This window comes from Falco biarmicus, chromosome 7 (genome assembly GCF_023638135.1).
Source record: "Falco biarmicus isolate bFalBia1 chromosome 7, bFalBia1.pri, whole genome shotgun sequence".
NCBI lineage: Eukaryota > Metazoa > Chordata > Aves > Falconiformes > Falconidae > Falco > Falco biarmicus.
Genome location: NC_079294.1, coordinates 28,208,695 through 28,224,198, shown reverse-complemented (window position 1 = coordinate 28,224,198; position 15,504 = coordinate 28,208,695). Strand labels below are relative to the sequence as shown.

Genomic DNA, 15,504 nt, shown 5'->3' with positions numbered 1-15,504 from the left:
TGAGGGAAGCAGAATTTTACATGATGACATTAGTTGATTTAGAAGTCTTTGTATTTCAATGTCTTCATGGTCAGAAATGTGCTTACCACCTGGGTGCTGGGCACAACTGCTAGACCGGGAAAAGTGTGAAACAGCAATGGCTAGAAGAATTACCTAAAAATAAACTACTCAGATGCACAAGTGATTTGTTATCTCCAGGAGGAGGGGTGGGGTTAAAAATGGTGTGGGAAAGAAACCATGTGAAATGATGAGTCAGCAAGTAATCAGCTAAAACATCTAACTTTAGCTGTGGAACACTGGCCCTCTGGAAATCATAATTGGAGCAGAGCCTAATACTCTCCAGCTGCTCTTTTTCCTAAGCTCAGGGCACCAAATTCAACCAAAAAGGCCAGGGCAGACACAGGATAGTCTTTCCTGCTCGCTGAAAGATTAAACACCCCGTCCTATGAAAAACAAACTGAATGAGGCACGCAGCTACTCCTGGGCTCTTCTTCACTCACCAATTCACCCTGTGACATGAACACTGCTCATGCTTGCTGGGAATCTGTGTGGCACCGCAATTATTTCTGTTCTTTAAACAAAGCTCTGCTGGGCTGGGATGACTAGGTGCTTAGAGCCAAGAAGCAAGCAGTCTAATTTTGCTTGGCAAGGATTCCAAGCTGGCAGTACCTTGAGGGACAACAAACCCAAGCAATGTACAAGGGTTTAATGGTACTCGGGCCAAGCCAAATTATGAAGATGCCAGAATGCCATGAATTGAGAAATCCAGGGTAGGAAGCAACCATGAGCAAGCCCTGCTCACAGGGCAATGGGCAGTGAAAGCTGTGCTGATCTGCTCTGCCCCAGCCATCAGGATCACAAACCCTGCCCGCCACAGTTCCAGCCAGCACGGGTACAACAAAGCTAAGCTGTTAAAAGCAGTTTCTTTACCAATACAGGCAAAAAATCATCCTTGGGCATGGAGGCAGCTTAACTCAAAACATTAAATAAAGCTGATCTTCATCAGAGTGTTGAATTCATCAATACAGCCAAAAGAAAGAATAAAAAGAACAGTCTCCAAAGAAATTAAGCTGCCTCTAACCCTGCTTATTGTCAATTACAGCTTTTGATGGCTTACTCAACAAGGGGCTAAATACCACTCTGCCCTAGCCCTGAATTCCCACATAAGGTATAAATCTTCTTTAGCCCCTGACTTCAAACTGCTAACAGCTATTCCTGCTACATGGATTGCACCCACAGGAGAAAACAATCTTCAGGAGAAAGTACTCAAAACCAGAACAGTGGTTCTGAGGGTTTTCAATCTGCAGTGTGTTTTGCTGAACACTTCTTCAAGAGCTTGGGCTCATTTGGCAGAAATGATAACTACAGCAACCTCAAACAGAACAGGAGAGATCTCAGCTCTGCAAGAGTCAATTTGCAGTACCATGCAACACCTCAGCACCAGAGGGTTTCCCTCTCTGGCAATATTAGTTCTCACCGATCTGCATTAGTACGTGATGTTAGTGCAGCGGAAGAGTCCAGTGGTTTGTAGTTAGGAGTGGAACCTGTGAGACAACCTGTTTCAAACCCTGCTTTACCACAGATCCAAATTTTATTCAAATAAGTCACCTCCCTGGGCTTCTTCCCCCCACCTAGGAATAAAGTCCCTGCCCTACTGCACGAAGGCTTGCAAATCCCACCAAGTGCTGCATGGCTAAACTGAAAACCAGGGTGGGTGAAAGAGGATTGAAAAAGATGGAGGCTGTCCAAACTGAACCAGATGGGAGAGCTCCCACACAAAGGAACATATTACCAGCAGTGTCTTCTATCATTTACTCCTTGGTTGGTCAGATTTCTTCTGGAATAGCACCACTGGTAGTAAAGACATGTGAAAGCACAACTTCTACAGAGAAAGTGCAAGCCCCAAACTTCTTGGCTGAAAGGTATGTTAGTACAAGCACTGACTTGCTCCAGCTGTCACTGCTGACTTTCAAACCTTTACTACTGATTCTCTTCCATCTGTAAGATACTCAAATGATGTTTAAAAATACACTTCGCAAAGCATCGTATTTAGCTATGAAACTTATCTCCCACCTTATGCAATACATTGGCACCGGTTTTGTCCTGGGCACAAGAGGAGAGGAACAGGAAGGAACAAGAGGGGCAAAAACTGCAGGGAAAGGAAATCCCCAAACCTTTTTATGTACCTGATAAAGAATAGCAACACCATGCCATCTGCTGAGCTTATGAATTGTGAAATCCCCAGAGCAAACAAAGAGGTAAGACCTAAGACCAAACAAATGTAGTATTTGAGGGGTAAAAAGCTAGTGTGTGAAGTGGACACAGACATCTCCTTTCCCCCTTAAGGATAAACCTCATACCTAGTACAGGAACAGAAAGTTCGTCCTCCAGCCCATGTATTGTGGAAAAAATTCAAACTGGCAGAGGAGTACATACCCACTATTGCATTTCAACTTTGCACCCTAATTGGGAGGAAAAAACCCAAACCAAACAAATGGAAAAAAACCCAACAACAACACCACCACACAATCCAAAAGAGACAAATCATGGTGGAAAGGCATTGAAGAAGACATAGCAGGAAAGTAAGAGGAACTACATTTTTGAGAATTCCTTGTAAGCTCCAGCACCTGAAAATTAGGCTGAGATACTGCTGCTTATAGGAAAGTAGTGAAGAATGCCTTCGGTGTATTCCTTTTGCAAAGGATTAGAATAATTTTCTTTTCATTCCACATGAAGATTTACAGTGGGCTTTAATTCCGCCAAAGGAGCAGGCAGTACTGCATGAAGGATGGACATGGAAACCATGCAGACAAAGACTGCTATTGGGATAACATTTACTTTAACTCTAATTTTCTAGTGACACATAGAAGTGTTTGAAAATAATAAAGGTTGTCAAAATATTTTCCATAATAATCTCCTACAGGCAGCATATTTACAAGGCCAGCACAGTTTCCTACCCAGCTGGTGCACTAGCTGCTACCAGGAGATTCTACAATTACTAAGATGCCATCTCAGCTTGGGTGGGAGCTTGCCTTCTCACTACAGGCTGAATATTCCCTGTCCTTGTCATCATGTTGTTGACTCTCTTAGCATGTACAGTATCCTGCGTTCTCACAAGTGGTGGCATTTGAGTAGTTGAGGATTTCTCGCTTAAGGGTAACTACTGATCCCAAAGGTATCCACTACCCCAGAACAATGGCACGGGGAGGCAGTATAGCTCTGTAGGCAGTATAGCTCTGTAACAGGTAGTGCCTCTGGGCAGACTGTGGAGGACAAAAGCAAGTTACAACTCCCCTGCTTATTTCACATCGCCATGGGTACATAAGAAGGACTCAAGGGTATGGGAGATTTCCATATTTGCTAAACATCACTGGCAAGACAGACAAATTTAAGATGTACTCTCAATTTGAGAATGGCAGATTCATTCCCACCAGGCAAGCCCCACTTCCCATTCCAGGCCTGGTATACAAGCTTTGGAACAGAAATCCTGAGGCTCTTTCAGACCTTCATTTAATGCCCTAGTAAAGCTTCTCCCCCCACCCCAATTTATTTTTTTTTTAATTGGAAATATAAAAAGAGAAACAAACAAAAAACCCACAAAACCCCACAACAGGGTGAGGCGCCCATGCTCTCTGCCATAGTAACATTCACTAATTAAAACACAAAGCAGCCAGGGCTGCAGGATTAATGGACATGGTTTCCTCTTTTCAAGTCTCGCCTGCTGACAGATCGCCTCATTCCTTCCTTGCTCTTGAACCTCTCAGAAAAAAAAAATATTCCAGTTTGCTTATCTTACAGTGTGGGGTTGCCATGGAAACCGCATCCCCCTGTGAGATGCTCTGTCATAACATTTCAGCACTGTATGGAAGGCTTAAAGACACAGCATCCTCTGCTCTGAGGGCTTCTGAGCCAGCCAGAGTCTTCACAGATGAGCAGCTGTCAAACCTAGGGAAAGTCTGAAGTTGGGAGGGAGAGATCAAGAAGTAACAGTAGAAATATTCATTTGCCCAGTTCTTTGCAAAAATGCACTTCTTGCATTGGCAATTAATATTGACCAACAAATACTTCATTTGGTGTAAGACGCATTTTGCCGTTTGGAGAACCTGCCTCCTGAAGCCTGTAGAAAGAAAGAGTGCTGGCACCAAAACATAACCCCATCATTCTACCACAGGGTAGCACAAAGCACCTCTTTAGTCAGGGTTTTATGTCCGATTAGTCTCTGAGCCCTATTTTCTCAGCCTTTTCATAAGAAAGGAGGGGAAAAGTAGTAAGCACAATAATTGCCCATAATGGGAACAGGCCTCCTACAGCCTGCTCCTTAATTACAGGGATGGCTTCCAGGCTGTAATCACTAGGGGTCCAGATGGAAGTTCTCCAAGCTCTTTGAGGGACAGAATGTGTCAGTTATTAATTAAACATACGAGGCAATTAGCCTCAAAACTTCGTAGTAAATCACTACAGCTGTGTTACTTTTGCTTTTTCCTTTGGTGAGTGCAAGTCAAATGCACAGTGCATTTCCCAGGGGGGTCACCAGGACTGCAGCCAAAAAGCATTCCCAAACAAGACCTTTGTTGTTAGATGGGAAAAAGTATCTGCGGAAAGCTTGTTTTCAGAAGTCAGCTACTTCACAGTCACATCCCTCACAAGACACGATGGGTTCTGCTTATGATAGCTATTGACTGCTCAAGCTGTTGGTGTGCAAAGCAGCTGAATTCTCTCTGCCACCCCAAACAGCAGCCTGAAGTTGTTCTGGTACAGCAGGAAGAGGAAACCATTCCTGTGGTTAACACGGCCCATGTTCCAGCATCGGCTATCAACTGTCATTCATCGTTTGGAGCTTGTCAAGACTTCTATCTCGGTAGACTCAAGCACATGTAGGACCCTGTTGCTGTTGGTCACGCATTTGAAAACGAGATGCTGTTGCATTCTTTGCCTATCTCCAAGTTCAGAAACCAGGCCAAAACAACCATGGTGGTTAAATCCCAGTTAGTGATTTATTCCAGTATTTGTATTCACAGAGGAAAACAAACTCTCCTGGTCACATCAAGATAGCTTAACATCAGTGCATTGTTATCCTGTGTTCTACTCCGTGGTTCAGTGCCACAGTTGGAGATTCTATCATCTAGAAAAGCCTCGGGATTTTTTCCTACATTTTTCTCACACATAGCTGACAAGTGATGCAATAACTCATTACTGACAATACTAAGAACTGGGTGCTGACCTCAGCCCTGTTTAACATATAAAGCACTTTGACCCCCTCCTTAGACATTTTAGCATGCTGGGAGAATACACTTGGAGAAGAGAAGTAGGAAAACTGGAGAACACCACATGCAGCCGTGTAATACTGTGCTGTAAGGTCCCACTGCTACTTGGCAAAACACTGCAAGAGTCCAGGAGGCTCCTTTGGAGTCAGCAGCCACTGAATTCTCAAGAAGCAGGTATGTTGGGTCTACCAGCAATAAGTCATGATTGCTTGCACGGTTCAGAGAACACAGCAGCCTGAAGGAGACTCAAGCCCACTGAAGTTACATAAATTAGAGAACACACACATCCTCCTGTCACGGCACAGGATCAAAGAGAGCCAACAGCATGCCAAGTAGCCATTTACCTTTAGAGGACAGCTGAATTTAACAAGGTGACAAATGACTGATGTGCAGAATAGTAGTACTTAATGTGAACAGCTCTTTTTTATAAATATATTTTCCCCCTTTGCTCAACAGGCTAGATCTGAACAAAATCAAGTGGCTTCTATAGCAAGCCATATTGCTACATTGAGCTTTTTATGATAGAAACTGGATGCAGCTTCTCATGTTCACCTCATCCCTGTCCTTGTGATTGTAACTCATGTTTGACTGCCACGTAAGCCAAGAGACATTTATGTGAAATTCTTGCTGATTTTCTTAAATGGATCCTATCAAATTCAAACTGAAGTACTGAATACTAAATATTTCTGAAAGTAAAACCTTTCAGAATATCTGAAGACAGTGAACAGAAAGTAAAGCAAAATCTTTGATCAAAGAAGTCTGACCTGAGTAAAGTTTAGTTGAATGAGGACTTTAGAATGGATTTTCAATGTCTCTAAAGCTTTATGCTCTGAAACAGGTAGATAACACCTCAGTATATGCAGCCACATAATTCATATCTTTAATGGGACTTTCAATAGGAGATTCTGGCAACAAACTTTTCATTTCTGTGCACAGACCGTGCAATCCTTGGTGCAGACTTGACAGCATTTGCTTAGCATCCTGAAGAAAAAGGCAGGGATGAAAAGAGAGCTTGTGATCCATAAGAAAAGAAATGCACCTTAGTTTGGTATATTTAAGATTTATTCTAGAAAAGGGGGTGGGAAGACGGCGTGGACATGACACCACCAAACCCCACCCCCAGGAACTAAGTCACTTGCTATCATTCCCTTCTAGGAAGGGGCAAGAATGAACTTTCAGCAGGCACCAGTTTCAAGCTAGTTTTCTAAATGGGATGTAGAAAATCAGTCATTATACAGCCCTGCCCAGAACAGTCAGAATGTTACAGCCACAGAGGTAGTATTTCCATTTTCCCTAGCCAAAAAGAATTTAATACTAAACTTTAAAAAAATGAAACTAATTTAACCACGCTAGCACATTTAAACCTTGAGGGTCTTTGACAAAAGCAGGGACAGTGTTCAGTATACAGAAGGTTACCCAAGAGTAACCTGATAAAAAACAAGCATCAAAAAATCAACTCGAACATCAAAAGAATAATCTCTAATTAAATATGCTGGGGATTTTGTCAGCCTATTACCAGGGTCTTGATTATCTCTTCTGATTTCCCAGGGCTCAGGCAGGAATAACGACATTAAATATTCTGTATGTACTTGGAAGAAAAGAAATGAGGGAGAACTGACACAAATAGCTTAAGATTACTCTTAAGATCTTACACCTTATATTTACAAAAATGTGGAACTTCAACTTGGTCAACTCAGAACATGCTGTCACTGCCAAATAAGCCCTAAGTACACTGTGACCAAGGAGCTTCTGTCTTATGGAGGTGACTGGCAATATGATACACCACTTCGTGATGCACAGGCAGACTGCTTTTGTCCTTCCAAGCTTTTTTTTTTTTTTTTTTTTTTAATGGTTCTGGACCTCTCTGCCTAATTGCACCCACTTCATCTGTGAAGAGAGATTTATAATGGAACATAATTTTGAGGGATTAACTTTGACGCTGGTACATGGCCCATGCAGAAGTGACAGCAAAAAAAAATTTATATTAGCTGTTGCTCCTGCCAAAGAATAACAGAGAAGCTTATTACACAGGCAATCAAGCTCCCAAATTAGAGCTGATTTTCACCCCATGCCACTTTACTGCTGTTAATGATGGGAAGCAGCAGCAAACATGAAGCAAAAAGCTATCAGGAAACTAGCTTTCAATTTTTATTATTGAATGAAGCAACCAAATTCCTTATTCAGGTACAAGCATCAAAGGTAATGAGAGCTGAATACAGACCACAACAAAAGCAGAGGAATGATCAGGAATGACCAGGGTTCCTTACCAAAAGGTTCTCAGGTAACTTCTAGTCCAATGTGTCTAATTCACAGGGCTAGGAGAGCATCAGTCTTCTCCCTTCTCCCCACTCCCAAAGAATTCTACCACAAGCTGTATCCAAGGGAAGGCTGAATGCTTTTGGGAGCCACAACCACACTTATCTGGCACTATGGCCTCTGGGAAGGCACACAGCTACAGCTACAGCAGCACTCCCCAACCCAGAAACAGGGCTACTCCCCACCTCCTGTGACACCCCCAGTGATGTGAGAGCGCTTCCATCAATTTGGGACCATCTGTAGGCCAGAGCTTAACTTGTGACATTTAGATTTGTTTTAACCCATGGAGACCCCAGTACTAACTATGATCATAGCCACCATGCTCCCACTTGCAAAAGGGTATAGGTAGGAAGACAGGCCTCTATACACAGGACTCTCTCTACCAGAAGTGTCTTGGAACAGAGTGCAAGTGGACAGGACTTTCACTACAAGCAAGCCATGAACTACGGTGCTTAAAATATTGCCATTGCTGTGATTCACTGCCACTGTGATACTACTAACACACTTGGACGACTGGAAGCAATGGAAGAGAAATAAATCTGAAAAAACAAGAGAAACTGGGCCCCTTAGTATTCAACAGAAGAAAAGAGGGGGTCTGGAGATCTGTCATCTTAGAAATACCCAAAGGCACAAGCCAGCCTTAAATACACACAACATGATATGCTTTACTAGGAGGCAAGGTTAGAAACAAGCCCTCTACCCTAGAAAGGCCATGAGGCATTGTAACCAGAAACTTCACACTAATCACATTTGGCTTCACTTCAAAGTGATCTTGACTCCCCAGATCACCTGAACAGTTTTCTGTTCCCTGTGCTTTCCCATGTGCTGTTGATGCCTCCTTGCAGTTAGTTAAAAGATTATTTCCTTTCTCCTGACTTTCACACCTTCCAGGTAAAGGGCAGCTTCTGTGATGGAAGTGTCTCACAGGCACTTGCACAAGTGCCTATCTACACAAAATCATTTCTGTTTAATTTTTCTTTCAAAAGCAGGCTAATGCCTTGCTCAGCTCCCACTGAGATCAGTTGGATTTCTTCTACCAAGTTCCAAGCTGGAGTCAACTGAAATGGTGTGTATATATGTAAAGTTTGTTGATAGCTTGCACAGAACCTCTGTGGATTAATCCAACCAAATAAGGATCGTTGCCACAGACAGTTGGAGACCCATAAAAATGAGACAAATCTTGCAACATGCCTAAAATGTTACAAGTAAAATATTTCATCTTATTCTTCTATTTCTTGCTATTTTGACACCGTGCTTCCCACATGGATTGGTTGTTGGCCTCAAATGTAAACCTCTCCACATAGTCTCTCTTAAAACTATTGTTTAGCAAAACTGGTTACATCTGTTCACATTATGCATGGCCATTCTTTTGGCTGAGTAGAACTACTTTATGGAGAATATTCAATTATCCCAATATCTCCAACTGCTACTGACAGGAGGCATTGTAGTCAGAGGCAGCAAGGGACAGACCTGTCCTTAGACCAACTCTGCTACAGGAACACCTCGTTCATGTCACGTACTCCTGAGTGTGGCAAGACCAGGCTGACAGTCTGGGACTGACAGCTCTGTGATAGCTTCTGTTCACTTGCTAATAAAGTCTAGAAAAGCTTTTTATGGTAGCTGGCCAAAGCAATAATAGTAACTTGAGATATGTTCCTGCTACATTTACTTTGCTAGTGTTTGGTTTATTGGTGTACTTTCATAAATTTTCAAGGTGGACCCTACTCACCAGGGAACACTCAGATTAATCCCAGGACAGCTACCTTTAAGGATTCAAAGGCCTACCTGGTAATTCTGCTAAGGAGTATGTGACTCGCCACTCTGGTGGATATCAGTCCAAGGTACGGCATGAATGGATACTAAAAAGATACTTAAGTTATAGCTTCAAAATAGTTATTACACACTGAATAAGCAGTATTATGGGTGACAGACCAGAGGGTAGCATTAAACAGGGCAGATGCAACCATAAGCTGAAGAACATACTGAATAAGGGAGTAGACACATGGTTGTATCATGTTCTGCAGGCACTGCACAGGTCTAACGTTGGGGAAGGGGAGCAGGCAGTGACTACAGCTTATTAGGCTCTCTGGCAAAATCTGCTCCCAGCCTCCAAAAGCGAGCTTTTTGTAAATCAGCCAACAGCTCCTTAATGTACAACCTCACCATCAACACAACATGGGGAGCGATGCATCTCATCAGGGATGGCTCCAAAGTGCTACACCAGCAGAAGTAACAAAGTCAATTACAACACTTGTTCTCAGTGCCATTACAGAAGAAGAATAGCTGGAGACAAGATTCTAGAATATGAATTGCTTACAAAGAAAGCGAACACCATACTCTAATCCAGATAACAAAGCACATTTAATGTATGTATAGCTGTGGTCCTGATAGCATGAAAGCTTATTGAAGGGCCAAAGGCTGCCAAAAATACACTTCAAGTGAAAAAAAACCAAAACATAACCACAACAAAAACCACACAAAGCCACAGATGCAATGGAGGAGGAGTAAAATAATAATTTGTGGCCTCCTGTGTGCGAGGCCACAAACCATACAAAGGGACCTTCAGGATCACATGGTCTACTGCTGGACATTCACATCTGTGGCACATTCAGCAGACCCAAATCAAACACACTGCAGCTATGTCTGGGTAAGGTGACACAGTAGTGCTGTGTGGAGATGCAATTTCAAGTTCCATCAGCACTGTGGGCACTGCATCCTACCTATTTAAGGCTCTGTTTACTAGTTGCACTGATGTAGTTGTATTACTTCCAATTCCAGAAGCACTTTTCTAAACAGTACTACCTCTGGCATCTCTTCAGTGCAGTATAGTCAAGGGCAAAAATAGCTTTTACACCTCTTTCTATTTCTCTTCCTCTCTGCAGTTCTGTTTCTCTCCTTGTGAGGAATAGAGCAACATCAGTTAAGTCACCCAGCAAACGTAAAGTGCTTATAGCTCCTGCTAAAAAGGACACTACAGCCATGAAGCTACCACTGCAATTAGTGATTTGAAGTCTAATGAAGCAGGAAGCAGCAAACTATGCAATAAAAGTTTTAGAGAATATCCACACTAAGCACATCAAGCACACATTAGGCTAGAAGCAGCTGTGGCCATACCAATTTCAAGGTCCCCAAGATGACTTTTACATGTGCCTGAAAGAACCTGCTTTATTCAACACCTTTTAAGCCTGATTGAATCAGACAGTCTTAGCGGTTCTCACATATGAGGCAAGCTAGTTCAGCAGCTATGAGCACTCTCTTCAGTCGTATGCCCTTGCCCTTTAAGCTTGCTTTAGGTATCACACTGGAAAGCTAGAGCTTCATTAAGCTATCCAGGCATGCAGGTCTGATTGAGCTAGACAACATCTCTACAGCAGCAACACCACTAAGGGCAGGATCACACTTTGCTTTTCATACCGGGCTGGCTGTTGGAGCCGGGAGATGGTAACACAGACCAGGAATCAGGAGCAGCCACTAACGATGCTGGCTCTAGCACAGATCTCCTTATCCATGCAACCCTGCTTTGGCAACTCCCATGGCGGCCCATCATACTTCTGTGTCTCAGTCTTCTCATCCATGTAACAGGGGAAGCCACAGAGCATTTTTGTATCTCACTGGAGCATTGCACTACCTATAGTTTGCTCACCAACAGAGACAACACAGTGCACTCAGGTAAACACATCAAGAGACAAGCTCTAGTCCCAGCTTGAAGGATATATGAAAAATTAATATCTAAGCCTCCTTTATCCCCATCAGGAAACCACCCATCCTGTAATTTGCTTTGAAATAAGGGGAAAAGCACTAATTGTTCAGAATTATTTGCTGTCTGAAACGCCAACATCTAAAAGTATGCATTCTCTGCAGTCATGAACTTGCTCTATCCCAGGGCTTGGGAAAGTACCAGCTTCACTGGGGCACAGCACTACCCATTGAGAGCCCCACTGCGGTATGCTCTACAGAAACTTGCCTGCCTGGACCTAGATTTTAAACCAGAACAAACATATTACTGTGAAACACGTGAGACATGTCTGAGCAAGTTATTTCCAGGCGATTTTCCCGTGAACATCTAACAAAACTGAAGTTTACATTAAATATACGCTGAGGATTTTCTCTTTCTTTTGAGGGCAACCAACATCCAAGCTCCTCTGCCCCAGGAGGTACTGGCACAACCCACCCTGATTAGACTCGGGAGGGGGAGCAAACAGCCAATTACTCTGATAACAATCTTATCTGAAGACAGAAGTGAGATTAGCTGCCTAGCTGCAGTGATTCTTCCTCAGATATAGTGCTAAAAGGACTGACTAACCCAGCACGGGACAGAGAAGGAATTTCCCTACAGAGCACCAGGCAAGTAAAGCAAGGCGCAGTTCTTCCTCTCCTGGTCCCTTTCAAGCAGGGAGAATTATCGGTTAGGACCAAGTGGCCATGAACAGCGCAGGTTCTGGGCTAGATGTCCTCCTGACAATGCAACAGCTCGGCAATTTCTTCCTTCTAGTTTTCTACTGATACACAGAATCTTATATGCAAAAAGCGGTGCGTGAGATTGGCAGGGATCCTTCCCCACTGATAGGGAACAATTCCATCCCACTGTCCTTCCTACCCATTTCATTTTTGCAGTCTACTCTCAAAATTCTCAGATGGCAGAGCACACATTAGTTTTCCATGAACCTAACGAACAATGCTGTTGGGAAGTCCTCCTCAGACAGTTTTGATTTTATTTCTCAAACTTGATCCTATTCTTTTTAGTTATTCCCTTTACAACAGCCAAACTAACCCCTCTCCCCTGGGTGTTTACAGCCTTCACATCTCTGGAACAGTACAGTAACAGACAGGGCAACATCAGGGGATATTAGCAGAACTTCTCTGAGATAATGATCCCAGATAAGCCTGCACTTAAATCTCACAAAGACAGAATAATTACTATAGTAACAGGACAACTGCTCAGAAGGTTGCTTACACCATACCTATACCAACAGTGTTACACTGGGGGCTTGTAAGTATTCCCTGCAATGGACACGACAGACCAGACTTGAGATGTCAACTTAGTTTCTGGTAAATCCAGACGCTGTAGGATCTGCTGTGAAGCTGGAGGGGAATCTGTGTGTGTATGGGGGCTGGGGGATCTTCAGTGACTGAACTACAAACTATCTCCCATACAGCAGTTTCATGAACACTTTACATTGCCCAGTTGCTTAAGTAAGGGGACAAAGACCTGGAAAACACAGTTCACCAGAAATGCCATACCTGAAACCAGTAACAGTTTCAACAGCCTGGGTAAATCAAGCTGATAGCAATTTGAAAATTGATAAAAGAGAAGTTGTAGCAAAAAGGTAGAGGTAAATTTCCTTCCTGCAGTATATGACAGCATCGTGCTTCATTATTTTCAGTTTTCTTTACACATCCTTAAAAAAATACATAAGCAACCAGCACAACTGCTATATGTCTGCTTTGCTGATCTGAAATCACAGCATTTTAGTTATAATCCTTCATACAGGAAGTTTATTTATACAGACAGGGATTTCTGGAATTCTGTAGGATTAGTCAATCTGCAGCATTCTCAGTGCATGAATTTTAGCATCAGAATTACACTGCCTGGATATTCAATGCCTAGAGTAAATATTTGGGCTGATGAAGGTTAAACAGATTAGTCAAGATGAAGCCAGAGTTCTCTGCTAATTTACTCAGAAGCTTAAATATTGCTCTTCTTTAGTTAAGAAGCCTAGTTTGAAAGAAAAACCCGTGAAAGCAACAAATGTAACATACTTATCCAACCCGGAGTGAGACAGCACCAAGATTTCTATCATCTTCAGCCTGGGTAAGCACGTGACAAAGCCCCACACTGAAACACAAATCTCACACTCCTTGGCCTCCTTATGGGAAATGTGCAGAGGAACTCCAACACGAGCTTGCTGCTCTGAGTTTCAGCTGCACCAGGGAAATGGGATAAACAACCCCCCTCCTGGTTCTATTCAAAAGCAAGAGGGAAATAATTGGTGTGAAAACCATTTGGAGCTCAGTTACACTTTTGAGATGTGAAGAGGCAGTTACGCACAAGGCTGTCTGAGACCTGATCGTGTCCGTAAGTCCTACCATGCAGAGGATTTCCAAATGTTCTCAGCAATGCCACACATCAGCTTTCATCAAAATCAGCAATAAATTCCCACCCATTATAGGCAGAGCAGTGTTAAATTAGGTCCAGTTCTGAGCCCACCTGCTCTATCCCCCAAGCTTGCTGTGCCGTTTTTCTGTGGCACATCCAATGTCTGATCCAAAGCCCCTCCACTGCGAATAGGCTTTCAGTCAGTTGGTGAAGGAACAGTAGTCAAGAGTGAAACAGCCAAACTGATTGATCTCAGTTTGATACATGTAGATTAAGACTGAAAGCAAAAGGACAAGTTATTTAATAAAAAGAAAAGACAACGTGTCAGCTGGTACAAAGCTCGCACAGGCTAAGAGTTTGAGGAGGAGCAGGCAGGCATTAGGCATGTTTTGGTCCATTTGTTCTATTTCAATTTCCAAATCCATTTTATTTAAAGACACAGACATTAAAATGTTTTTTATTAGGGCATCAGGAAAATAAAACTTGTGTTTCGACTACATGTCTCTGCAGAGGACTACTCCCACTTGCTGGCTTTCCACCCTTCACTATATCGCACCATCCATCCCCACTGAGGTTGTGTCTTGTTTACCACACTCTCAAGAAAATTTGTGTACAAATTTCAGACAATTTGAAAGAGAAAAAAAGTGCCTTCCCTCTGATCCACATTTACTCTGAACAGATGTAACATTCCTAAGAAGCTCTCAGCTGACTGCCTTTGAAGTCTGAAGAAAAGGGGGGTGGGGGGAAAACTCGACCTTGAAAGCTAAATTTCTTCCCTTAAAAGAAGAAGTCTCCAGGGACTCTTGTGAGAAATAAAAAGCAAATTCTCCAGATCCTTATCTCATGCTATTTTTGAGACGCTTTTGTTTTGTTCCTTTGCTCTCGTCATGTATTAGATTAAAAGACTTCCACAGACATGGCACACGTGCAAGCAGACCATTTGCCATACTGGATTGGTGCCCCCTGTGCCAGGGCAGCCCCCCCAAGCTTCAGTCCCACTTCAGCTTTTCCTTTTCAGGGAAAGCGCAGCACAGCTGCAGCTGCAGAACCAAGTGTGACAAGAAAGATTTTACGGCAGGCAGCTTGCAAAGAGAAGTTTTGCGAATGTAAAGCATTGACCCAACATGAATTCCCACCCACAAGCACTCCCACAGCAAGTCCTCCCTCGTGATGGGTTGGGGTCTGGACAGCACTCTAACAGCACACAGCCTTGCACATCAACACCCCTTGGAGTTGTGCCATGGCCTCTCACGCCACCGTGGCTGGAAATACCATTATTTCAGCAGACACAGCTTGCACTTACCCCAAAATTGTCAGAGGTGACCAAGTTAACTTGAACATGGCAAAAAGGGGCAGCTTTTCCTGTTTTACCTCGCTCTGTCTGCTGCCATGTCCTCAGCGTTGTTCTCCTCTCCCAAGCTCAGCTCCTCCTCTATTAGTCTGCCCTATTAACCTTCTCCATACCCCACCCACCCAAATTTGCACATTATTAAGCATCCAGAACCTTTTGTTCAAGGTCCTTAAACAAAAGCACAGCTACCACATTTCCTGGCAAGAGATGTCTTATACCCAGCAGTCACTTAGGGCAGCTCTAGCAGACTCATTTCCCCCAAACACAAAAACAGGGCACACCAGACAAGCAAATTCAAGGACATGTCCTTTCCCGAATTCCACAGAGCAAGATAAGCCTGTGAGCCTTGTGCTTACTTTATCTTAACCAAGAGGCTTCCCCATTCTCCCACTCAGTAAAAAACTAATTATTTACCACTGAGGCACATAATAGGTTAAAGTTTCCTCTGTCTTGTCTCAGCTCCCTTTGCAGATTAG

At 43.2% G+C, this 15,504-nt stretch overlaps 1 protein-coding gene across 11 annotated transcripts in view; it reads right to left on the bottom strand.

Moving 5' to 3' along the window:
* The window catches only part of TSPAN18 (tetraspanin 18), a 133,780-nt gene that overhangs the window by 84,496 nt on the left and 33,780 nt on the right, over positions 1-15,504 (bottom strand). Inside the window, exon 1 of one of the 11 annotated variants that reach the window (XM_056345404.1) lies at positions 14,981-15,061. The exons of the other annotated variants lie outside the window; for them this stretch is intronic. The gene's annotated coding sequence lies outside the window, so the exon portion shown is untranslated. Of the gene's footprint in view, positions 1-14,980; positions 15,062-15,504 lie in introns of those variants that run through there. 11 annotated transcript variants of the gene reach the window in all.